The sequence below is a fragment of the Triturus cristatus genome, chromosome 12 (genome assembly GCF_964204655.1).
Source record: "Triturus cristatus chromosome 12, aTriCri1.1, whole genome shotgun sequence".
Taxonomy (NCBI): domain Eukaryota; kingdom Metazoa; phylum Chordata; class Amphibia; order Caudata; family Salamandridae; genus Triturus; species Triturus cristatus.
Window position 1 is genome coordinate 343089546 of NC_140595.1, and position 27808 is coordinate 343117353.

A 27808-nucleotide genomic window follows, 5' to 3' on the forward strand; every position below is an offset into this window, starting at 1 on the left:
GCCTCTATGACCTCTTCCTTGGTAAACGTCAAATCAAAGTTGCCACAAGGCTTTGTGGGAGTACTGACAGGGGTATCTTTTGTAATGCCACCATGTATCCCCTGAAAATGTGTCACCCATGTTTTTTACCTTTCTAGTGGGCGCCGGAAGAGTGCCCACTGAGTCAGGCCACCAGGTAGATGTCCAGAAGTTAGTGTTGTTGCCAAACAGTATCACCTCAGTTTTATCCAAGTTTAGCTTGAGGCAATTCTTAGCCATCCAGCTGCCCACTGCTAGCATACACTCACGAAAAAAACGTCCTTCAATACCAGCCTCTTTCCCAGGTGTCAGAGATACTACAATTTGCGTGTCATCCGTATAGGAAGTGAGGCCAAATCCGAATGCGTCTATAACAGGGGCCAGCGCACTGACATAAATATTAAAAAGAGTTGGACTAAGAGATGATCCCTGAGGGACCCCGCAGGGTGATGTAAACGGTTCGGACTGAAAGTCCCCCAGGGCCACTATCTGTTTTCTGTCCGCAAGGAAGGATCTTAAGAGATCCCAAGCTTTCCCACGAATACCACATGTATAGAAGCGGCTCAGCAATATTGTGTGGTGGACCGTGTCAAAAGCAGCAGACAGATCCAACAAAATCAGTGCCGCTCTGCCTCCCTGATCCACCGCTTCCCTGATTTCTTCCATAGCTTTAATGAGTGCGGACTCTGTGCTGTGCCCTGCCCTAAAGCCGTATTGAGTGGGGTCAAGCACTTGTGTCTCGGTAAGGAAGTGACTAAGTTGTTTGTTCATGATTTTCTCAACCATTTTCGCCGGTAGGGGGAGTCTGGAAATTGGGCGGAAATTATTCGGGTCTTTGGGGTGTAGATTTGGTTTTTTTAAAAGGGGCAAAATGGATGACAATTTCCAATGCCTGGGACAATATCCTGTTGCGAACATCAAATTAAATATAACCGTCAATGAGTCCGCTATAGGGTCCGGGGCCAATTTAACCACCTTGGAGGGACACGAATCATACAGTGATCCTGAATTTACCTCCATAAGGATCTTTTGTGTATCACTGGGGGAAACAAACAAGAATTTGTCAAACGTGGGGAAGAGGGCCCCTCTTAACGTGGAATCCCCGCTGGTCATATCTGTTTTGCCAGTGCTTGCTTCACTGAATGCCGCGAAGATAGCTTCCACTTTGGACAAAAATAACTTCGCCAATTCTTCACAGAGTAATTGGCTTGGTTGAACTATCACCGGCTTGGGCGAGGCCAAACTGTTCTTTGACTGAGTTCTTAGACTCTGCGATCCGAGTGGCGTAGTATTTTTGTTTGGCCGCAGTGATTACCTGTTTGTAAATCTGCAGGCTGCCTTTATAGGCCTTTTTCTCAGTTTCCCTATAGCTACTCCTCCATTTCCGCTCAAACTGTTTGCAGATAAGTTTTTGATTTCTTAGCTCCTCCGTATACCAGGGAGCAGAGGGGTGAGTTCTCATGGGACGGAGGGCTTTGCTAGGAGCTAGCGTATCACATGCCTGCTGCAACCAGTCTGTATAGACTTAGCAAGCCCCTTCCACTTCCAACGGCAGTTGGGTTGTCGAGGAAACCAGAAGCTCCTTAAAAGTGGTTTCATCCAATTTATTCCAAACTCTTACTCTTATGAGTTCCTTAGGGCCTGAACTTCTCATGTTTTGTTCTGTCAGTTTTATCTCGAATTGAACCGCTGAGTGATCGGACCACACCAAAGGAAGGAGGCCCAGGAAATGGAGACTCTGTTGATTTGAGAAAATCCAATCCAGGGTATGCCCTCCCCTGTGCATGGCACCTACCACCCGCTGCTTCAAATCTGCGCTCAGGATCAAGTTGTTTAAAGTCATCGTATCTGTTTCCTCCATTAATTCCAAATGGAAGTTAAAATCTCCCATGATTGTAAAGGCCTCTGAAAGCACCCCCTCTTCCAATAATATACCCAGGGAAGCCAAAAAAGAATTTCTAGTTCCTGGCGGCCTGTATAGTAAACACCCCTTGAAGGAGTGATGGTGGGAGAGACTGAGGTTAAAAAACAGAGCCTCACAGGTATCTATGGGAGTAGGCTGAAAGGCTGCCTTAATTGATTGATGATAAATAACTGCCAGGCCTATCTAGTGTATGACATAGGAACTCTGGAGGGGTGGCCTTTACTATGTCTGGCCCCGAGGAAGCATCTGTCCATGCCTCAGTAATAAAGGCCACTTTAACATACAGATCCTCGATAAGTCTGGCACATTCTAGGCTGTGTTTAACTAGAGACCTCGCATTCAGCAAAATGCTTTTAATAGATTGGGTCTCCTTACCAACTACCCCTATACTCTTCTCTTCCCTGTTACATATGGGTATGTTTAAAATCCTGGGTAAGCTGGCTCTACAACCAACACAAACCTCTGGGACAGTTGCTGGTAAGGTACTCGGAGGTAGGCATAGGCAGTCCCTTGCATTAACATTCCCCCTCAGCTTCAGCAGAGTTGCTCTGTCGTAACTGTGAGCAGGTCCTGTTCCTGGACTAAGACATCCAGGGGTCATGGCGCTGGGCGCTGGCCAGGCACGGACGGGAGCAGAGAGGCTCGCCTTCGGCGCGCCAGCGGCGCGTCCGCTGCGCGCTCGCGCCAGCCTGTGCTTTTAACGCAAGTCAGGGAAGCCTAGTCCGCCGACCCGCGGTCCTCCAAAGATGGCGGCCCTTCCTGCCCCTCACTCCGCCTTGGTTCCCATCCCCCAGCCTCCCAACACGAACAAGCTAAAGTGCTTCAAGTAAGAGTGCTACCGGTAAGAGTTTAAAAATCAAGCAAGTAAGTTAAAAGTAAATTAAAATCAGCTAAAAGAAATCGCATGTGCAAAAGTCGCAAAAGGTGCAGCTTGCCTTCGACGGATGCCTCCACCCTTCTCCCGGCTCAAGCCTCAGGAGAACTAGAGATGCGCGCTCACGCCAGCCTGTGCTTTTAACGCAAGTCAGGGAAGCCTAGTCCGCTGACCCGCGTTCCTCCAAAGATGGCAGCCCTTCCTGCCCCTCACTCCGCCTTGGTTCCCGTCCCCCAGCCTCCCAACACGAACAAGCTAAAGTGCTTCAAGTAAGAGTGCTACCCGTAAGAGTTTAAAAACCAAGCAAGTAAGTTAAAAGTAAATTAAAATCAGCTAAAAGCAATCGCATGTACAAAAGTCGCAAAAGGTGCAGCTTGCCTTCGACGGATGCCTCCACCCTTCTCCCGGCTCAAGCCTCAGGAGAACTAGAGTTCCCCTCTATATTGTTCAGTATTTACCAGATTATGGTCAGCCAAAATATTATTAAGCATATCCCCTGTCTCGTATGCTTAAAATAGCCTCTCTCAGTGGGTTGATCTTTATTATTATAACAGGTGACCTGACACTGAGGGATGTTAAAAAAACCCGGGTAAAATTACCAATAAGGGGCATTTTGTCTTTCCACATAAGACTAAAAAAAAGACTATAAAGCCGCAGGTGTACAGCCAATTTGAGCTGAAATGGGGAATTATAAAAATTGACCACCCATAAGGTGGATGTATAGTTAAAATCAAACTGAAGCGCCAGCAGATAACTGGATCCTGTCTCTACCTGCATGGACTTACATGGAAGGCGTAGGGATATCATAGTAATAAGAGTGCCCTTAGCTCTGCCTGAGAGCAATGGTACTGTCTTAGAAAAAAAGGAGGCATACCCATCCAAATTAAAAGAATCATCTCTATCCCATGCCTCTTGTTTACCAACAATATACTGATCAGTTTACAAGTTGAGTCACCACTCATCCGATCTTTAGTCACTAAGCCCTGCTATGTTCCAACTCATCATCTTTAAATATGGGGCTGTCACAGATGGTAGATCAACTGGGATGGCTACTCTTTTACATTCAGGCCTGTCTCTTACCTGATTTCGAGGATAGAACATTCAGGGACCAGCCAGTCCCTGTTATTTAGGGAACTTAATTGGAGAAATCTGTTAGTCAGCTGAATGGAAGCTGCCTGTTCACTGTTCTTCTGGGCACTTGTTGGCCCTGACGGCGTCCTGTGGTTCCTATGGGGGATACATATCCCCTGGTAGGTAAAAAAAGCCTAGCGGAAACACTTTCATTCCTTTGGGACCTAGAGCAGGATTCCTGCTGTATTAGGATTCCTGGAATATCAGGTTTATCAAAGTTGATGATGATACAATCTCGATCACCCAATTTTCCCCTCATTCCTACCTATCCCACTCTTCTAGCCAAGATGATATTGGAAGTAAGCTGTGACCTATAACCCAATTGGTTATAGCACCAGTTTGCAACCTTATGTAGGAGTTCTGAAGTTGTTTCCACCATACCCGGCCTCAAAGGGAGTATGTCTGCCAAAGTTGCCATCACAGGGGTAGATTCTGGGGATGAGTTGTAGCATTAGTTTATTAGTCGTGGACCCTAACATGGTCATTGAGGAATGGCTGTCATCCCCTTGTCGCCCACCCATACTGAAGGACCATTTAGTGGGGTCGACGATCTATTAATGGAGCAAGCGCCTACCGTTTGCTGCTGCCCTCTTTGTCTACACGTGTCCACATAAGTGTTTATCTTTTCAATAAAGACTTGATTATTCCCTGGGTGTTCCCCCGTTGCCTCTTGACCTTGGGGTTTAGAATTTGGGTTATGGGGGATAAGCAGGTTATTCCTGCCATGCAAAAGACATTCAGAGTTGGTCTCCTGTGTACCACTAAAAGGAGGGCCTAGTGACCTTCCCCTTTACCTGCCATTAGAGACTTCATGTAAGTGACTGCGGATTCTAAGGCTACTATTTGCGTCTGGAGGCTCTCCACCTCGGTTTTAATTAGCTTCATGATATTATCAAACACGTTATTAAACAATGGCTCTAACAATGTTGTGACATTCCCCACAGCAAAAGCATTTATTAAAGTGTCCCCTGATGGGGGGTTAGAGTTGGATGCCACCTCCTTGAGCCAAATATGGCCCTGTGGACCGCCACCCCAAGGGCCGGCTCCTGCTGTGTCTCGGGGTGCCCGCTCCTGGAAAATAGCTGTTTGCTATGGTTTGGTGGGAAATTTACCTCTCCTGCCAAGCCATAGAAAACTGTGCACAGCTTCCAGCAAGCGAGAGCATTTAGAATGCTCTCACTAGAACAAAATTGCTTTTATACAGAGGGAGCTGCGTGTCCAGCAGCTCCCTTTCTGCAAATGCAATGCCGGCTCCCACAGGAGGTGGGGAGCCGGTAGAGGCAGCGGGGGTCTTCAGGCTCCCCCGTGTTTCCCAACAGATGTAAGTGGGTGTCCTGGGTACCCACAATAGAGGCTGAGCCCTGTGGAATGGCATCCCTGGGGCCAAAATCGGCCCAGGGAAGCAGACTGTGCTCCCCCACTCAAAAAAGGCATGACCCAGGGTGATGTGGTCCCCAGGGCAAAAATTGGTCCAGGGAAACACATTTTTTTTAAATTAAATAGACCGGCAAGTTTCAGAAGGCCCCGCCCCCTTTCACCACCACTCTGCAAACGCATCTCCTGGCACACAACTGGTTGGGGGATGATTTCCCCTTGGCTGCAGTGGGTCCTTGGCTGCAAACAAATCCTCCTGTTACCTCCAGTAAGTCCCAAACAGCGGAATTGCTGAGTGGACTTCGTAGGCCACGCCCCCTTTCTCCACCATTCTGAAAACGTGCTTCCTGGCACACTGCTGGTTGGGGGATGAAGTCCCCTTGGCTCCAGAGGGTCCTTGGGGGCCAACCAGCCATCCTGTTACCTCCAGTAAGTCCCACACAGAGGGATTGCTGAGAGGTCTTTGGGTGCCACGCCCCCTTCCTCACCACTCTGCAAATATGTCTCCTGGTGCACCACTGGTTTGGGGAAGAATTTCCCTTTGTTGCTGATGGTCTTTGGGGACCAACAAGGCCTCCTGTTACCTCCAGTAAGTCCCACACAGTGCTATTGCTGGGAGGACTTGCATTGTAAGGTATTTAAAGTAAAAGACCGAAATGCTCCCCCCTTGCCTGTAAATAATCACTGTTCCTAGAATGGCAATATCCTGCGCATGTTGCCTGTTGCTTAGTAAAGTTGCTCTGTTAACATAGTCTGCATGGAAATCCGGTACATGTGGTACGAGGTGCAATCTGTGTCGGGAAGACGAGGGACCCTGAAACAACAATATGCCACAGGTCATGTTACACGACCCTGTGTGACGTGTGATGTGCAGCGATGGTACTGAGCAACTCTCGCACTGCTGCTGATGACGTGACAGGATGCAGACATGACACAAAGCTGCTTGCGGCTTCGAAGATACTCGAGTATCGCGTAGCAGATGACATGATGGCACAGGCAAGATACCAAGCTGCTCGCGGCTTCCAAGACACTCAAGTAAGGTTTTTCCTTGAACAGTGGTGCACTCCGGCGGGTGAGTTGTTTCTCCTTGAATACTGGCACACTGTTAACGCACATCTGTAAAGTACTGGTCTATGCCTCCACGAAATAGCGAAACAAACCCACAAATACTGGCCTATACCTCCAGGGAATAGTGGGTGCAGTCTTCAGTATTCCAACGGCCACACAGCAAAACAATGACCCTTCAGTGTCCAACAGTCACAAAGTGATGCATCCACAACGGTGCTGACAAAACGCTGTCAGGGCCAGAAGCACAACATTCCTCACCGGTTAGGCAGTGCAGGTTGTCCCCTATTCAATGACATACTATGAAGAGTCCCGGGAGCTGGTCTTTAATTGTTGCTTTGAAACTCCCAGCTTTAGCAGACTCCAAAGCAGTATCAGGCAGGGTTGATGTTGAGGCTTGTAAGACACATAGAGGAAAAGTAGGAAAAAATATCCCAGGTCATTGCCAATGTAAGCAGGTCACACCACACATTGTGGGTACGAATCCAACAGATATTTATAAGCATTCCTCAATGCAAGCCTCAACCATCAGAAGCAGCTCCTTACACCACCAACTCTTGGATCAGTACTGTTGCCTCAACCATCAGAAGCAGCTCCTTACACCACCACCTCTTGGATCAGTACTGTTGCCTCAAGAGTTCATATTTCAACACCAGAAAAATAGCCCAGTGTTCCAGAACTGACCTTTACACAGGTGACTGATTAGAGCTGCACAGCACTGCTGCCAAATAACCAGTGCATAGGATACCACACTACTCCTTTCTGATCAGGAATTACAGCTTGAAAGTGTTTTAAGGAATCCCCAATGCTAGCCTATGAGAGGAGAAGGCCTCACAGCAGTGAAATATCAATTTTGCTGTTTGCCCCTGCCAGGACATGTAAAACTTAAAAGTACAAGTCCTACCTTTTAGTTACCCAGCACCCTGCCATTAGGGTCACTTATGGCCTACCTTAGGGGTGACCTAAGTGTAATAAAAGGGGTGTTTAAGGCTTGGCAAGTGGCTTTAAATAGCAAGTCGAGGTGGCAGTAAACTGCACACAGGCCCTGAAATGGCAGGCCTGAGACAGGTTTGAAAGGCTACTTGTGTGGGTGGTGCAGCCAGTGCTGCAGGAACACTAGTAGCATTTAGATTACAGGACCTGGGTATATGGTATACAACTTTACAAGTGACTTACAGGTAAACTAAATATACCAATCAAGTTCTCACCAATCTCACAATGTTTAGAGTAGAATCTCATGCACTTTAGCACTAGTCAACAGTGGTGAAGTGCTCAGAGTCCTAAGACCAACAAAAAGATACAGCAAAAAGTGAAGGGAAGCAGGCAAAAAGTTGGGGGAAGACCCACCTAAGGATCATCACCAAGGCGGGAGAACCTAGACAGACCCTCAGCATTGACACATTCTACTCTTGGTCTGTGTTCCACCCTGAAGTCCATCCCTTGTAGGGAAATGGACAACCTCAACAATGTGGGATCTCACCCCTCATTTGCATGAGCCACCTGAGAGGCCTGTGGTCAGTCTGAATCAGGAATTCAGTGTCAAAAAGATATGACCTCAACTTCTTCACTGCCCAAAACCACAGCAAAAGCTTCTCTTTCTATTGCACTTCTCCTCTGTTCCCTGGAAGTAACCACCTGGAGATGAAGGCTACAGGTTTGTCCAGGCCCTCTTCATTGAGCTGTGATAGCACTGCCCCATGTCATGTTCTGAGGCATCTGTCTGAACGATAAACTCTGGCAGGAATTCAAGGGCCCTGAGAACAGGAGCTGTGCACATGGCTTGCTTCAGTGAGTCAAATGGTTTTTGTTATGCCTCTGTCCAAATCCCATTTCTGGGCTGCTTCTTTGAAGTCAGCTCTGTCAAGGGGGCATCAATGGTGCCATAGCCCTTGACAAACTTCCTACAGTACCTGGTGAGGCCCAAGAATGCCCTGACCTCAGTCAGGTAACCTAAATATGCCAGTCAGGTAAACACCAATGTCACCGTGTTTAGAGAAGAAGCATATGCAATGTAGCACTGGTCAGCAGTGGTAAAGTTCTTGGGGTCCCAAGGCCAACAAAAAGATAGAGCAAAAATTGGAGGAAACGAGGCAAAATGTTGGTTGAAGACCACCCTAAGGAAGAAAAAAGAAGAAAAAGGTGTCTGAGGAAGTAGGATGGAAGGAGCAGGGTGTTGCCGAGCAAAAACAGTGATGTGGGTAGGGAGTTGAGTAAGCATGTACTGGGTGAGGGGTAAGCAGAGGGAGATGAAGGTGGAGTATGATGCTTCTGAAGGATGGCGAAGATCAGAAATGAAGGTGGTCACATAGGAGAGTCATGAGCAAATGCTAAGTGGTGGAGGAGTGGCCAAAGAAGGAGTGTGAAGAGACTAGAGGATATTGGTAGGAAAAAGAATGAGGAGAGGCTGATAGACAGGGAGGGTAATGGCTAAAGAGAGTGTAATGGGAATGGGAGAGACTGGTGGGAGACAGGAGAATGGGAAAGAATTGGAAGTATGACAGTCATTATTTAGGGGAGACAGTTCAATATTGAGGAAATCACAAGAGCTTTATTTGTCCTCTTAGAACCCTTTACAATACATTCCACACAAAAGACTGACAACAAAATGTGGCTGTGAAAGTTTCCATCAAATTACAAGTACAGCCGTTAACCTTGGATGATGTATTCTTGGCACAGTGGGCAGATAGTGGTAGAAACAGGTCCACATGTGATGTCTGGTTTTGTTTTGTTGATCAGGTCACCACCTTTGATTACTCTTCCAATTGTTACCTCGCTTCCTTAGTTATCATATGCAAAACCCCAAGTCTTAGCACATCTCATGTGTGCTCATGTGTATGCAATGTATAATCCATACCTTAATGCTGCTGCTGTTTAGAGTGTAGGGAGCTACCAGTGAAGACCTGATCCAGAGACAGAGAACTGTCATGCCTCCTTACACCTACTCATGCACCCACACAAGCACGAGCACATCCCTCATTCCTTTACATACACAAAATCACTACCCTGTAGGCAGCAGCAGTGAACATGAGGCCGACAGAAGAGGGTGAGTGAAGCGGGGGAGAGTGAGAGACAGAAGGGTCAGGTGAAAAGTGGAAAATGTGAAGGAGTGCAATAGGGAGGAGGCTGAAGCAGGAGGAAGAATAGTGAGAAAAAAGGAGGATGGTGAGTGGGAGAGAAGGGGAGTCAGAAAGACAGAGGAGGGTGAGCAAGAGAGAGAAGACGGCAAATAATAGAAAGAAGGATGAAGAGGAGAGAGAAGTGTAAGGAAAAAAGAGAAGAGAGAGAGAAGGATGACATGGAGAGAGAAGTGTGGGATGGAAATAGAAGGGTGAAATGGAGTGATGGTAATTTGGCACACAGTGAGAGGATGGTGAGGTCAAGAGAGAGTGAAACTAGGATAAAGCAGAAAGATAGGATAGTGAGGTGAGAGAAATATGAGGTGAAATGGAAAAAGCAAGCACAGCAGGCAAACAAGTGGATATGGTGGAAAGAGACTAGCATGAGGTGAAGAGAGAAGAGAGTGAGGTGGGAGGAAGAAGAGGGTGAGGTGAGCGGGACAGCAGGATGAAGTCAGGAGGGAGAAGGGAGAGACAGAGAGAAAGCATAGTGAGTTAGAGAGAACAGAAGAGATCAAGCCCATAGGTTTAAACCTCTAGAAATACACAGCTAAAACTAGTAGATGGGCCGGCAGTATATACTGTATGCAGCTCACATCCTTACAAGACCATCCAGCATGCACAGACCCAGCACACCGACACTGGGGAGACTCTCGCCCACCCATGCTTTCTCAGGGCCCTCCCAGATCTCAAATCCTGGAACCGGCCTGCTTATACTCAATATGACCTACCCACAAACCTTGGACTGCTTGCCTTTTTTACGGCATGGTAAGTAAGGTAGAATTCTGGGAAGGCTATACCTTTAAAGCGTCCAAGGGGGATGGGTAAGACTTTCGCCTTCCTGTTTGCTGTCTTTTTTCATGTGATAAGGTTGGATCCACCTCAGAACTCAGAAGTAATGACTGTGACGAGGGCGAGTTGGACTAAGGATAATGAATACTGAACAGTTAGTAACCGAAACACTTCAGATTGTGATATTCGCCTCGACGCAGCGGCATTACACAAAATGACCATTTTGAACCATGCATCTGGCCTTGTTTTCTGCTGAGTTCGAACGTCAGTTTTTGGTATTACTCTCATCTGTTTCACGCAGTGCTTTAGGCTCACAACATTATCTAACCTACACTGTAGATGAGACAATTTTCGCGGTTAAGCAGTTTGACGAAAGAAAATGTATGCTCCGGCTTTCCCTAATTCGCAGCACCAATGTCAGTGCCGACAGAGCACCCAAGAGGGCAGCAGAGCTCCTAACAAAATGACTGTGCAGCATTATATTTTCAAGACAATCAAAGTGTCCATCTCTCTGAAGAACCATTTCAATGTACGCTGCAGAATATGAAAATTCTCAATTTCCATACATGTCGGCTAAGTAAAATTCAGCAATCCAACACACTTACGAACTGATTTCAGACATTTTGAATTGTGCGCCCAAGGGAATATTGTCCTCTTGTTCCGATCACGATATTGCTTCAAGAGGGAAGACAGAGGAGGGTGAATACGAGAGAGAAGAGGGCAAATAATAGAAAGAAGGACGAAGAAGAGAGAGAAGGGTGAGGAAAAAAGAGAAGCGAGATGGAGAGAGAGAGAGAGAAGGATGACATGGAGACAGAAGTGTTGGATGGAAATAGAAGGGTGAAATGGAGTGATGGTAATTTGACACACAGTGAGAGGATGGTGAGGTCAAGAGAGAGTGAAACTAGGATAAAGCAGAAAGAGAGGATAGTGAGGTGAGAGAAATATGAGGTGAAATGGAAAAAGCAAGCACATCAGGCAAACAAGTGGATATGGTGGAAAGAGACAAGCATGAGGTGAAGAGAGAAGAGAGTGAGGTGGGAGGAAGAAGAGGGTGAGATGAGCGGGATAGCAGGATGAAGTCAGGAGGAAGAAGGGAGAGACAGAAAGAAAGCATAGTGAGTTAGAGAGAACAAAAGAGATCAAGCCAATAGGTTTAAGCCTCTAGAAATACACAGGTAAAATTAGTAGACGGGCCAGCAGTATGTACTGTATGCAGCTCACATCCTTACAAGACCATCCAGCATGCCCAGACCAAGCACACAGACACCTGGGAGACTCTGGCACACCCATGCTTTCTTGTGGCCCTCCCAGATCTCAAATCCTGAAACCGGCCTGCTTATACTCTATATGACCCACCCACAAACTTTAGGCTGCCTGCCTTTTTTAAGGCTTGGTTAGTAAGGAAGAATTCTGGGAAGGCTATACCTTTCAAGCGTCCAAAGGGGATGGGTAAGACTTTCGCCTTCCTGTTTGCTGTCTTTTTTCATGTGATAAGGTTGGATCCACCTCAGAAGTAATGACTGTGACGAGGGCGAGTTGGACTAAAAGGTAATGAATACTGAACAGTTAGTAACCGAAACACTTCAGATTGTGATATTCGCCTCGACACAGCGGCATAACACAAAATGACCACTTTGAGCCATGCGTCTGACAGTGTTTTCTGATGAGTTCGAACGTCAGTTTTTGGTATTACTCTCATCTGTTTCACGCAGTGCTTGAGGCTCACGACATTATCTAACCTACCCTGTAGATGAGACAATTTCCGTGGTTAAGCAGTTTGACGAAAGAAAATGTATGCTCCGGCTTTCCCTAATTCGGGGCGCCAATGTCAGTGCCGACAGAGCACACAAGAAGGCAGCAGAGCTCCTAACAAAATGACTTTGCAGTTTTATATTTTCAAGACAATCTAAGTGTCAATCTCTCTGAAGAACCATTTCAATGTACACTGCAGAATATGAAAATTCGCTATTTCCATACATGTCGGCTAAGTAAAATTCAGCAATCCAACACACTTACGAACTGATTTCAGACATTTTCAATTGTGTGCCCCAGGGAATATTGTCCTCTTGTTCCGATCACAATATTGCTTCAAGAGGAAAGGGTTATCCATTCATTGAAAACAGCAGCTTAAGTGTTTTATACCCTGGAAAATAAAAATCCGTGATTTAATAAAAAATGTGACCATTTCTTTCGGTTTCTCTCTTGGGGCTCCCAGACATTTCCCAGCTCTGAGGTAATTTCTGCGTTTCCTGCCTCGTGCCTCGCTCGGTGTTTCTCCCACAGGGATACCGGAGCAGTAAACCCCAAGCCCTGCAGCGCACAAGGAACTTCACTTCCATTACAGTCTATTAAAGGAGCAAGTTGGTCAGAGACGAGCCCGAAGCACTTCTAGGCACGGGGTGCGGGAGGCTGCAAGTGGAATGTGAATAGGAAAGAATGTGCCGCAGTAGGATGAGTGCTGCGTGCATCTTCGATGGGAAAGTATTTTTCAGATGGGTCAGTGCCTAATTTGTAAAACAATGAGTACCAGTGCCCAAAGCTCTGCTCAGAAGCCCTATTAAATAAATGTCGGCGTGCCGAATACGATACCAGGGCCCTCTAGAATTGAATCCACCTCAGGCCTCTTTAATCCAGTACCTGACACCCTTGGCTCGATTATTCCTCTTGCTGGTTCTTGCTGTCTCCCATTGTGACGGTTTTTATGTCTTTCCCATCTTCCGTCTTTCCCGTTTGTGTGTATTTTCATTTCTTGCTATCTGTAAATGTAAATGGTGAGACAAAAATAAGCGACGGTCCCAGAAAATTAGTGCAGGTTGGCCCCACCGGCTACCACGGCTGTAATTAAGCACTGATGTCACTCAATACCATTGGTCAAAGTGCATGCAAAGTATGGACAGGGACAGCTCCTTTGCTAAGGCAGATGAGCGAGGCCCCACTGCTCTGAGAGCAGGAGAAAAGAAAAAGAAAATAACCCCGTTATTATCATCTTATTTTTCACTATGGGGCTAGGTTAGTGCGGGGCTGGGGTCACAGGGATTACACAGCCTGGTGAGAAACAGGCCCTCATTCCCCGTCGGGGCGCCGAACCACAGCGATCAGAAGGTAAGTGGTTTTAAAAAAATAAATGTGTCCCTCCCCCTTCCAGCCCCGTTCCCTGCCAGCCGCCACAGAGTATGGAAACAGTGTTCCTCAGCACAACAGGGTTGGTGCCAGTTGAGCTGAGGTTTTAGTATGTTTAGGCTACAGGGCAGCGCACAATACGCCCTTCTTCATGCTGGGAGATGGTTTCAGCCCATGATGTCTACAAATGTATACGGGTGTACATGAGAGGATGGTTATTAGCAATCACATTTTACCTAGTGCAAACCTTTTTTACAGGTGTCCAATTAAAGGATACGTTCTAGAGCTGGTAACACCCTTACAGTACCTTTCAAACTAAATTTCTCAGTGGCAATATGAAGCTTCAAATGATGCCAATAATTAATGCCTTCTTCTGGTGTATACATCTAGGGCCATATGATGCATTGTGATTGTTTGCGATCAGCGCACCTTTTAAAAGGTGCGCTGGGCACAAACAATCACAATGTGCCCTATTATGTTGTTTGCGCTACCCCCAGAGCAGCCGCGAACTCGCTCTGCCTTGAGGGCAGCGCAATAATGTGAAAACATGGAGCAGCTGCTCCGTGTTTTAACTGTGTAGACGGCAGCCGCCTGCACTTTTACAGGAGAATAGAGATCCCCTTACAGGCGCGTGCAGTCGATGACTGCACGCGCCTGCAAACGATGACTGCACGTGCCTGCAAGGGGATGTCTGGGGGGTCCATGGGACCCCCTTTACCACCTGCAGGGGGCTGCTCTCAGGAGGCGCACTGACAGTGCGCCACCTTTTAAATGACACACTGGCAGTGCGCCTCCTGAGGGCTGCTTTGAGTCTGCGCTCATATCTGTAATATGGCGTGGGCGCAGAGTCAAAGGAATTCCCTCATTTGCATAGGGAATGCACCTATGCAAATGAGGGAACACCCTCTGAAGGTAGCGCTAGCGCTTTAAGTGCACCAATGCTATCGGTATTATAGAAGAGGACGCACAAACGTCTGCGCACCCTTCTATAACACCAAAGTGCCCTGAGGCCGCTCAAGGCAGGTGCAAATGCCTGTTGTGCCCCCAGGGCACTTATTGTAATACGGCCCCTAGTGTCTAACTTGTACAATGTAAAACAAAAACTTGGGATTTATCTTGGCTTCTCCACTTAACCAAACTGTGTGATCCTAGATAATTATTTTGTTTCACTTTCCCTCCTTTTTCTTCATTAGCACATACTGACCTCGAAATACATGACTTCATGATGTGGGCTGTACAAAGCCTTTTCCAGTGTTTCACTTAATAAACTATATGTTGTTCATGTATAATTGAAACCCCAGCCCTTAAGAGGTGCACATGACAATTGACTTGCCTCTTTGTACACTATTAGCATTATTATCAGGGTGTAGGGAAGAATGAATGTTACTTCCTTTCTTTAATTTTAATCAACCTTTAAATAAATGCTTGCCAGTTTATTTAACACATTTTTAATGTTAAAGCTGAGTCACATAAACATTAGCCTAGTGCTGCTCTTGACCAGGGGGTTGTATGTAAAGGTCAGGAGGGCGGCATGCGGCCCCTAGCCATACTTTGATTCTCCAGTATTAGGGTGTCTTTCATAGATTCACATGCCTGAACCATTCCCCGTCGTGGGAGTGGGAGTCCCACGGTACATAAAAAAAGCAATAATTATGCACATAAAAACCTTGGTAACATAAAACCAGGAAGTAAAGTAGCCCTAAGATACAAGAAAAAACTTCCACACTTATGACTATCATAGTCAAGTCAAAGTCAAATGGTCTTTATTCGGATATAGAATATCCATAAAAGTACAAGTCATCACCACCAATAGGATACAATACACAATAACATAAAACACACATGTTAAAATAAGTTGAATATCGAATCAACATTATTAATAGCATGGACAAATGTGCAAAAATAGCAATAAAGTGCAGGTAAGTACAATGTGTGTAAATCACAAGACAGTTGTGCAAAATAGCGATAAAGTGATAGCAGGTTCAATATATACATTGTACAGACAACAAACCCAGCTATATCGATGTACAAATAGCCGTGCGTGGATATTGAACTAAGAAATGTTCATAGTATTTCTCGATCGTACCGCAGATTGCAAAAATGAGCTTACTCTGAAAATCATGTCATCACTTCCTAGCCGCAGTATTTCATCAAATGCCAATTTATAATCAATAATAGCATGTGATTTAAAATATGAGATCAAATACTGTTTAGTGTATCTGATATAGAAATTACAGAAAAACAGGAAGTGTAAAATTGTTTGTTTATGACCAGTTCCACATGGGCAGAGCAGGTTCTCTAGGTCTTTATTAAAACCGAGTGGGAAGCAAAGTGAGTATTTTATGCTCCCATCCCTAAGACGAAAGAGCAAGCTCCTATTCCATCTCCCGATATTTTTCTTAAGATAATCCTGTGGTGTGTCATTTTTATTGCCTGGGAATGTCAAAATGGAAGTATATCTAACTATTGAAGGTTTGAAGAGCTCTGTATGTCCTCTGGCCCTTCGGAAAGAATCATACAATGCCTCTCTCACAGTTTTTATATTCATATCGTCTGTATTTTGGGAATGGGAGAAAATATGTTCCAATTTCACACTGGCTAGACTTTTCTTAAGAGCACTAAGCCAAGGTAAGAAACTTCCCCTGTCGCATTTAAGGCAGTCGTTGATTATTTCCTGAGTTAAAATTGCTGCTGGGTTTCGCCAAATCTTTAGCCAGAACAATGCAGGCCGAGATTTGATAAAATCCTTGACATAATACAAACTTAATTCTTTGTGACATATGTAGGTGGGTGAGGAGATTTGAGCCCCTAATACCTTTCTACAAAATCTATTTTCTTTGGTTTGAATACCACTGCAATTTGTGTACCCCCACACCTCGGCACCATAGGTTGCAGTTGGTCGACATTGTGATTTATAGATCTGTAGTAAAGGTATCACTACCTCAGCCCGCTTTGGCTGTTGTAAAGTAATAATTGAGTTAACTGCCTTCCCGAGTTTGTTTCTACCGTGGGCCACGTGTGCTGACCATGATCCAGAATCTGAATAAACTAACCCCAGGTATGGAAAAGTGCCAGTGCTTTTTAAGACATTATCTCCTGACACTATATGATTAATACGATGTTTTTTGGGCCCACAAGACATAATGTATGATTTTTTAAAATTGGTACACAAGCCCAAATCTGCCATGAAAGAAACAAAATCCATAATTAAGACGCAGAGTGCTTTAGGCGTGCGGCCCATCAGGACCGCATCGTCCGCATATAAGAGTACGGGAAGTAGTTTACCATTGATTTTCGGTACATCGCATGTTGACTTAGACAGGGATTTATTTAATTCATTTATATAGAGAATAAAAAGTAGGGGGGCCAAGACACAACCTTGTCTGACCCCCCTACCAATTAAAATATTCCCGGAGACCTCTCCCTCATTGTTTATCCTTACCCGAGCTTTTAGGTCTCTGTGCAAATGTGCCAAAAAAGAAACAAGCGACTTATCCAGCCTGTATTTTAATAAAATCTCCCATAATCGTGAACGGTTAACAAAATCAAAGGCTGAAGATAAGTCCATAAAACCCAAATACAAAGGGACTTTTTTGGCAATGGTATATTTGCCTAATATAAGGTTTAGGTTTAGACACTGTTCTACAGTTCCCACATTGCTTCTGAATCCCAGCTGACAAGAATTTAAAATTTGACTATCCTCTGCCCAATTCCTAATTTTATTAGAAATCACTCTGCCCAAAATCTTTAGTGTGTTATCTATTAAAGATATAGGATGGTAGCAACTGGGATTTGATCTATCGTCCTTCTTGAAGATGGGCACGACGATACTGGTTGACCAGGTTTTCGGAATTGTAGTGTTGGACAGATTATTAAAAACATTACAAAGTAAAGGGGACCAAAAATCGGGTTCGGATTTAATAAGGTCGATTGATAACCCATCAGGGCCTGGGGATTTATTCCCTGCACTTTGATTTATGGCATCTTCAACTTCAGTTATAGTTATAACAACCTTATTAGCTGGATAGTGATAATCAATAGTTGCTGTTGGAGCTGTATATATTCTTGCAAAATGCTCCTCCCAAGACTTACTAGGTATGTTACAATTTGTAGCTGTTACATTTGATCCAATGGGCCTCATAGCTTTCACCGCGCCCCAAAACCCAGTTACATCTTTAGTTGCAGCAGTACATGCAAGGGAGTCCCACCTCTCCTTCAATATCTCCTCAGTTCGTAATTTAATTGCTTTCTTATAGCGTCCTCTCAGGGTTTTAACCAAGGTCATGTCCCTGGGTTTTTCGGCTAATGCCTCACGGAGGTCACGGTTTGCCCGTGAACAAATGCCGTTAAACCATCTGGGGTTCTTACTTTGTATCCTAACAGGCTTAGAGATTTCCTGTTTAATGCCAACACATAACCCAGTAAAGGCCTGAATAATCTCTATATCAGGGCATCCACTAGACAGGCACGTCTCCACAAGTAAGGGATAAGATTTTATAATTTGTGCAAGTAGGGCCTTATTATCTCTGCCCTTCCAAAATACTTTGAGTTTGTCGGTGGATGCCACCAGATTCTGTGCCCCTATTTCTTTTCGTTTAGTAAATGTGTTAACAAAACTAATAATTGTCAGAATTGGGTTGTGGTCACTGTAACTAGTGCATAAAACTTCCGCCTTAATTAAACAATTCTCAAGGGATGAGGATATAAAAACGTAATCAATGGTCGATGAGCAGCCACGACCTCTAAAGGTAGGCAGTGGACTTTTATCTGACATACAACCAACTTTCATAGTCATTATGTATAGTCCAAACTGCAGCCAATCAGGCGACAGCACCCACCAGAGTGTTCTCCCCAGAGGCTCAGGCTCTTAGATTTTCTACCACACGTTGTGTGATGGGAGTCTCCCTGAGCTCTGCTCAGTACTTCACTATTTTTTCTGGATTTTTTCTTCTCTTCAGAATGTCATCTTCTAAGAGATCTCTCTTTAGACCTTGTGAATCTAGTGGGAAGCTCCGGCTGTTTTCAGAAGGCCCCCACAAGAAGTGCATTTACTGCATTTATCCAGATCATGAGGTGAGAGATTGTAAAATTTGCAGGACCTTCCCTCAGAAGACCCTTAGAGATAGAGAAGGGCGCCTACTTCTGTGGATACAGAAGATTAAAGACAAGGATAACCCCTTATCTGAGGTGGGAAGTGTGGCCTCTGGTTCATCTATATCCTCTAGGAAGAGGATGGCTGAGGAAGATTTATCTTCTCCTGGGGCTAAGGTGTCGAGAAAAGTTCACAGCAAAAAAATGGGACCCCCTTCAAATGAACTCAAGGTCAGGGAAAAAGGGGAAATAAACACTGACAAATAGTAAATCTTCCCTCACGACCTCTTTTTTTTTAAAACAAACAAATTAATTGTACAAGGGAAAAATTCAGATCTAAAAGCAATGATGCTACACACAAGAAAAAAGTTTTTTTTATAATAATTTTTGTTAATCTTATTTTTTGTTGTTTGACTTATTCAATTCGTCATTGATCAAGTTCAACCCGCTAAGGGTTCTAGCTTGCCTTCTTCTTCTTCTTCAAAAAAGGCTTCTCCACCTTCAAAGTCTACTAAGCCTGTTACGCCCCCGAGAAAGACTGGAAAGTCTCTGGCATCAAAAAGACTTCCTGAGAAAGATTTCCCTCAGCTAAAAGCTTAGTCATTGACGGTCGTCGTTGACGGCTCCTCCGTCGACGATTATAATCGTCGGCGCTACTTCTATGTCGACAGTTACCTTCTCGTCGCCGAGACCCAAGATGATCATGTCATCAGCTTCATCTCCGTCGACGTTGGTCTCTGTTGCTGTTCGACCATTCTCGTCGACGAAGGAGATTTCATCTATCGTCAGCGCTCCGTCGACGGCGAAAGTTAAGAAGATCTCATCGACGACTGCCTCATCGACGATCGCTTCTTCGATGAAAACTACCTCGTCAACGGCCATCTCGTCGTCGAAGACTGCCTCGTCGTTGACGACTTCCTCGTTGACGAAGACTGACTCGTCGTCGATGGCCACATCGTCGTCGAAAATTGCCTCGTCGTCAACGACCTCCTCGTCGACGTAGATTGCCTCGTCGTCGACAAAGATTGCCTCGTCAACGAAAACAGCTGTCTCGTCGACACTCACTTTCCTGATGCCAGCCCCATCGGCGACGATATCATCGACGACACACTCGTCGACTCCTCTTTTGTCTTCTTGCACAAACTTGCAAGTTTGGTCTGCAACAACGGCTACTGTCTCCTCTGCCCTGCCTACGACAGTGGCTTCTTTGCTACAAAGACGTGGCTCATTATTGGAAGCTCTCTTCCCCATTGAAGTTGCCTGAGCAATTGCTGGATTCTGAGGAGGAGGAAGAGGAATCCGAAGAGGACGACTCTGGTAGAAGTCCATCGGTATTGCTTATTAAGTATCAAGACGACGACCAGGAGGAAGAACCTTTCCCTGAGTCTGAAGCTCCAGCTCCTGTCACGGTTCCCACAGCACAAATGCCTTTGGCCCTGCTTAATAATATACAATACATGTTGGACAACTATTATCACTGTTTTCCTCCTTCTGAATCGGGGGAGTCTATTCCATCCACGCCCATGCCTAAGGTTTCTGTATCTTCTTTAGGATCTCCTAGACCACCTTCTCCAGTACCATCTCATCATTCCCATGATGCTAACACCACTGATGATGACAGGGAAGAGGGAGAAATGGATGATAGGTCTGTTCTTTCGGAGTGGGACGAATACCAAATTCAGACTCCATCACCGTCAGCTCCAGCTCCTGTTGACTGGCTTCCAGTAGATATCGGAGGTTTTCATCTCCTTATGGAGAGGGTGACAAAAAGTTTGCTCATACCAATGGATACAAAGAAGGATGATTGCTTTCTCTATGATTTTAAAGATCAGCCACGAAGACAAATACGGACCATTCCCATCCTAGACTTCATCTGGAAGGAAGGATTGAAGATCATGACGGCACCTAATTCTATTCCTGCAGTCTTGCCTCGATTAGACAAAAAATATAAGGCACCAAGCAACTCACCTGCATGCCTCATAGGTCAGCCAAAAGCTGACTCTGTCATCGCCCATGTGGCGCAGTGACGGGCCAGGAACCCCTCTTCGCCTTTAACAGCTCCGCCAGACCGGGATGGCAGACGGCTGTATTCGATTGGGAAGAAGGTTTCCACTATGGCAGCGATGTCTGTCCACGCTGCAAATTCCCTAACCATATTAGGTAGATATGACAGGCAGATGTGGTCGGGCATCTCCCCCTACATTAACATGCTGCCAGAACCTTCCAAGTCCGAGGCCTTGAAGTTCTTACAAGAAGGAGAGTGTACCTCTGCGGAAATAATTGACGCAGCCGTGGATGTTGCATTCACAGGATTCAGACAGTTAGCGGGTGCAGCCGTGCTAAGGAGACAAGATTGGCTGAAATCTACATTTTTTCGCCAAGAGGTCCAAGCCAAAATTATTGACATGCCGTTTGATGGGGACTTACTATTTGGCCAGCATGTCGATGAGGCCCTTCAGGCTATTAAAAAAGACACGGAAACGGCGAGATCTCTCGGTAGCCTTCAATTTTGCAAGTCGTCCTTTCGAGGTGCTAAAGGACGTGGATCCTTCTCCAATAGGGGAGGTTACAATCAACAAAGGTCATACCAAACCTCTCAAGATAATCAAAGATATCAGCCCTACAGGCAGCAGTCATACGGACAGCGAGGTAACTCCTACTCACAATCAAGAAGGAAGCCCTCCTACTGTGGACGGGATTCAACTAAACAACGGTGAGATACGCCACCTGCCACCATTTCTGCCGTTCCCCCAGTCAGACGTTGGAGGAAGAATATCCCAATTCTACTCAAACTGGTCCGCAATTACATCAGACAAGTGGGTTCTGGATATAGTGGCCAGAGGGCATGTTCTAGAGTTCATAAAGATTCCCCCAAACTCTCCTCCCAAAGGACCACCTCCTGCTCATCTCAAGGAGCTTTTTTCCCAAATAAATCTGATGATTCGGAAAGGAGCAATCGAAAAGGTCCCTCCTTTACAAATAGGAACAGGATTTTATTCGAGATTTTTCCTGATACTAAAAAAGTCGGGAGAATGGCGCCCCTATTCTCGACATTCGCGCCCTCAACAAATACCTGAAAAAGTAATCTTTCCGAATGTTAACACTTCAAGAAATCCTTCAACTGCTTTCAGCGGTGGATCACATGGCCACCCTCGACCTCCAAGACGCTTATTTTCATGTGGCAATCCTACCCAGACACAGACATTTTTTACGGTTCAGAGTGGCTGGCAGGGACTTTCAATTCAGAGTCCTTCCGTTTGGACTACGATCAGCACCTCGTGTGTTTACAAAGGTCCTAGCACTGGTGGCCACACACCTTCGTTTGGAACGAATTACAATTTTCCCATACTTGGACGACTGCCTTATCAAGGCGGACTCTTTTCAAACCACAAACGCACATGTTCAGAGATGTCTGTCACTGTCCCAATCTTTGGGTCTCTCCATAAACTTCGAAAAATCTCATCTGATTCCATCACAGAGAAAGACCTTTTTGGGAGCCACATTGGAGACCCAGCTAACTCAGGCCTTCGTCTCAAAAGAAAGACAACTCAAGATCTGCAAACTAGCTCGCTTATTGCTATCAAAAATGTGTGTTTCAGTCCGACTGTACAAGTCTTTCCTAGGGATGATTTCTTCCTGCATCCCTTTGATACCCAACTGCCGTTTCAGAATGAGACCATTGCAAGAAGAACTCAACCTTCAATGGTTGCAGATTTCGGGGTCTTTCGACGATATCGTTTGCATCATCCCTCGGATGCGAGAAGCCTTCCTTTGGTGGACTCAAATAAAGAACGCAAGGGAAAGATGTGCTTTTCTGGTCGAACTGCTGAATTTCACTATAACCACAGATGCTTCCCTCGAGGGATGGGGCGCACCTTTAAGGTATGATGGTCAACGGCAAGTGGAGCATCCAACAAAAGGAGTGGCATATCAACCTTCTGGAGTTGCGACTGAGCCATTTTCTTGGCCCTGAAGTCATTTCGAACCGTCATTCGGGGAGCCTCAGTACTAATTCGAACAGACAACACTACAAGTATGCATTGCTTAAACAAGCAGGGAGGGACGAAGTCAGCCCTACTATCTCAACAAGCTCAAGGGATCTGGGACTGGGCGATTCGTCACAAGATCAGCCTTTCAGCTATTCATGTTCCAGAAGTCTCCAATGTGTTAGTGGATTCCCTCAGCAGGTCAACAATATCCAATCACGAGTGGGAGCTACATCAACCAACTTTAAACCGAGTATTTCGGGAGTGGGGCCACCCCGATCTAGACCTGTTTGCGATCAGCCAGAACCGCAAATGGCCATCCTTTCCAAGTTGGGTTTCCCACAACGACTCATGCGGGAATGCGTTTTCGATGAATTGGTCGCAGATATATGCGAACCCCTTTCCTCCGATTCCGTTGGTTCCCAGAATTCTCCGCAAGATCAAGAAACAACCTTGCCGCGTGATACTCATTGCTCCCAGATGGCCTCGCCAATACTGGTTCACTGAACTTCTCCTCCTCTCGGAGTGCGATCCCATACAGTTTCAACCAATACCGAACCTTCTGTCCTTTCAGAACGGACGGATCTGTCACCCGGACGCAGCATCTTTGTGATTAGCAGCATGGCTCCTCAACACCTTGAATTCGCACACCTAAATATTCCTGCGGAGTGTCCGGAAGTTTTAGCTAATGCTCGAGCGCCTACTACTATTAAAACATACAAGCTAAAATGGAAGAGATTTTGCATGTGGTGTCAATCTGTCAATATACATCCGATTCATGCAAAACCAGAACAAATTTTACCATTCTTTCTTCACTTGGCAAGATCGGGCCTATCTCATTCTACTTTGTAAGTGTTCTTGGCAGCGATTTCAAGGTTTCGGCACGATGGATCTAATTCTCTTTATTCAAATAGAGTCATTCAGCAATTCTTCAAGGGATTGTTTTGGATGTTTCCCCCTATTCGGCATCCACCTCCATCCTGGCATCTTAATGTAGTGCTTACACAACTTATGCGGCACCCCTTTGAACCTATTCATAAAGTGGACTTAAAGTTCCTTTCATGGAAAGTTTCTTTGTTATTGGCTCTGACATCAGCAAGGAGAGTCAGTGACATTCAAGCTTTCACTATTAAGCCAACTTTTCTTCAATTCACCTCAAAATCAGTAGTGCTACGCACCAATCCCAGCTTCATGCCAAAAGTACCAGCGGACTTCCACCTTAATGAACCAATAATTTTAAAGACATTCTTCCCAAATCCGCTGACAACTGCGGAAAGGGCCTTGCATTCCCTCGACATCAGAAGATGTCTCAAGTTCTATTTACAACGGACTGCAACAATCAGTAAATTGGACCAACTGTTTGTGGCCTATGGTAGATTACGTCAAGGATATTCTGTTTCCAAACCGACCATAGCTCGTTGGATTTCTGCTGCAATTTGTCTATGCCATCAACAGACGGGAAGACCTTTGCAGGCAACCCCAAGAGCGCATTGTATGAGAGCAATTTCTTCATCTACCGCTCTCTTTGCCGGTGTGCCTCTTCATCAAATCTGCAGAGCGGCAACTTGGTCCAACAGACACACTTTTACCAAACGCTATTGTTTAGAGGCCTCAAGCGATGCAGATGCGTCAGTGGGACATGCTGTTCTCCGCAATCTTTTTAAATAAGGTGAGCCTCTGTTCTCCCTCCTCCACTATGCTCTTTTTGAGACGCGTATTACATACTGTTTCTATGGCTTGTTTCTGCATATGTTGAACACAAATGTATTTATGTAGGATTATGACAATATTGGTACTTCATTGCATGATATATGTATTTATATACCGTTTTTACATATATATATAGATATATGTACTATGGTACAAAGGGCATCTCACGAGCATTATGTTCTGTACTGCTATCTACTCTGATTCAGGCATGTGAATCTATGAAAGACACCCTAGTACTGGAGAACAATAGTTACTTACCTGTAATCTGTGGTTCTCCAGTATTGGTGTCTTTCATAGATTCACATGCAACCCGCCTGTAGGAGAGTAGGGTCTGCTTTCTATGTTCACCCCCACTTTTTGCTTTTGCTTTACTGGTTTTCGACTTAGATGTGGCTGTGGGCCTGCTAATCAGACCCACAGCCCTGCTGTTCTCTCTCTAAATTGATACTATGTACTTTAGGTGCATAACCCATTTGGATAGGATCACCTTATTGGCCCCTGTACAGTGTACCCTAGGTACCCAGGGCATAGGTGTACCCTAGGCCTACCAGGGGCTGCAGCATGTATTATGCCACCCCTGGCCTGGCCTTCCATTATGACACAACTGGCTGATCACTCAGCTGGGGCAAGGTCGTGTAATCACTCCTTGCTTAGGTGTAGTATTCCTATACCTAACTTACATATAGACACATGTGTACCTATCAGCCACTCCTATGGCAGGCCTTAACAATCCTGGAGGCAGAGTGCTTGGTAACATGTGAGATGGTGCTCTAGCATGAGCTGAGCCTGTCTGCAGCTTTCTGAACCATGTCCTTATAGCTGTTCTATGATATAGCCTACCATATACTCTTAAAGTGCCTTATAATCTTAAAAAGGTTATGGTAACTATGGTTTGGCTTTATCAAAACATGTCGTGTAAGGTGTCTAACACTTTGGAATAATACCCCCGTCCCATTTCTGGGGATGAGGATATTATCCCTCCCTTCTAGAGGGAGAAGACATGTTTTAACCTACTTACCCGGTTAAAGTTAACCAGAGCCCCAGCATCACAAACTGGATGCTGCTGCCACAGACACGAGTCTGACCTCCTGCTGCTGGGAGTGATCCCGGCAAGGGAGGCTTGGACAATAGGTTTCCTGCCTTGGGAGGTGCGAGCACCACCCCAGACAGGCCTTAGTGTATTGGGGCAGGGAGGGATGAAAAGAATGAGACATGCCTGGGGCACACAAGGTGTCCCGTGCATAGTCCAGTTCAAACCGGTGCTGGGGCACTCCAGCCCCAGTCCTGGCGCAAAACTGGACAAAGGGAAGCGGGTGTAACCACCCCCCTCCCAGGTCCCACCCATAAGGCGTGACCTAGCAGGTAACCCAGCCCCCCAGATTTGGATAAGACTGGTAGCTGGGCCCCAGGAGATTAGATTATCCTGAACCTGCAACTTGAACAGAAACTCTGGACCTTCGACATTCGACGAAAGAAGAAGACTGAAGAATCTCCCTTGTGGCCAAGGAGTGGCTACCCTGTGAAAACAGGCACCATCAAGAGACTACCCTTTGCTTTGCTGAAGTTCTACAAGGGACCGACTGCAGAGCCCGACCAGAGCCTTGACTTCCAGACTTCTCCGACCCTGATCCACATCCACAGCCGAGCTGAGATCCGTGGAGGCGAAGAGAGACGTGGGACCGGCTACCTGGGAAAAGTGGCTAGTATCTTCCAGCGCAGCTTCTGAGGCACCCTCGAAGTTGTGCACCGGGGGTTGAGAAGCCCCAACCCCAAGCACCATCTGCACCGAAGATCAGCCCCCCACACTCCACGAGTCCTGCGTGGGGCCCTTCTGCATTTTCCTGCTTGCCGCGTCTGTCTGGTTGCTTGCCCGTTGGCTAGTGGCCTCTGTGATGACGCATCCCGAAATCTTCACTGCTGGTTTGGCTCCTCCAGACTGGCTCCCGCTTCCTTGCAAAAGAGAAGCACCCCAGACCTTCCTGGTCTGCACCAGAAGCAAGTCCTCCGTTCTTCGTGGGTTCTGCTTGCCAAGGCTTGGTGAGTCCTAGTTCGACTTCTACGCCGCCGACAGCAAGAGCCTTCGTGGGACAGCTCGCCTCCTGGTCATCCTCGACGTCTCCTGGTCCCCGTGGCTGCAGCGACAAGCTTCACCTTCACCTGCAATCTTCACGACATCGCCTGGCTCCTTCCTGGTTCCACGTGGTCACTGGCTAGTGACCTTGACTCTGTCCCTTCTGCTTGCAGGTCTCCTCTCTTCTTGATCCCAGCCTTGGGATCCACCGGACACTCTTCACTGACTGCCTGTCAGCAACTTTCCTTCAGGCATCCATAGAAGTCCACGACGAAACCCGACGCAAGTTCACACCTATGCACCCGCAGCCCGTGGGCTAGGTAACTTGGGTACTTCGGTGCTCACTAGGGTAGTGACTATCCTAGGGTCTAGTTTCCAAGTCTCGACTCTCTAGCTGCTTCAGAAGTGTCCTTAAACTGTTACTTTCTAACTGCTAGTAATTCTATCGACTTTTACGCATTACGCATGAGTGTTTCCACTCTGCACCTGAATCCCGTGGGCCTCCCACTTCCTAACTGTTGCTAGTGTAGTGTAGCCCCAGCGATTCCCTAGGCCTAGGCCTATCCTATTTCCGTGACAGTGGTCCTTATACCACTTCTTTAGTATATGGTTTGCGTGGCCCCTAGGGCCTAACTGTATTACTTACCTGTGTGACTTAATGTATGCTTAAATAAGACTGTGTTGTACTTACCTCTAATCTCATAAAGAGTGCTGAGGGTTTGACTAGAACAAATACACTTTATTTTATATATATATATCTGTTGTGGTGTCCTTTCATTTGGTATTCAAGGGATTATATATGGTATCACAGCTGGCTTCACATGCCATTCAGAGTTTAGCCTAAGACTGCTCTTGTCCATGCTACCACTAGGATAGCTGGTCTATAAGGTTGACTTTACAACCAATCACCATAAGGGTTGTTTGGACTGATATAAGGTGTACACTAGAACTAGTGACATCATACATCAGGCCAACTTCTCACATTGGTGAGCAGCGGTTGGGATCTGAGCTTGCTGTTGTAATACCATTGTAATCTTGAGATACTAAATTGAAAGATCACACAGATATTGTTTAGGTACATATAACATAGATTATAATACTTAAGTCCTACTGGACTTAGTGGTTGTAGGTTGAAGGAAGCAACACACCCTGACTACAACTACCAGAGAGGTTTAGTAGAAACAACTAGTGTAGGTAGGTGCACACACCACACCCTCACTAGATCATGTCTCTGGGAGGAGATCAAGTAGATGCTCTCTCAGGAGGGGCAGGTCTGAAGAAGACCCCCTCTAGATATGATACCCTTACTTTTCAGGAGATGAGACAATTGTGTACCTCCAGAAAGTTAAAACAGGGTGCAAACCCTACCCTCCTTCAGTTAGTACAGCTCCTAGAAGAGTATGATGCTTTGAGGGCCTCACAGGCCAGTACCCTAGGTACAAAGGAGGGTCTACCCACCACAGATGAGTCAGATGGGACTTCAGATGAAGAGGTAGACAGCCAGGGCCAAGTAGGAAGACTTAGCCAGGCTAA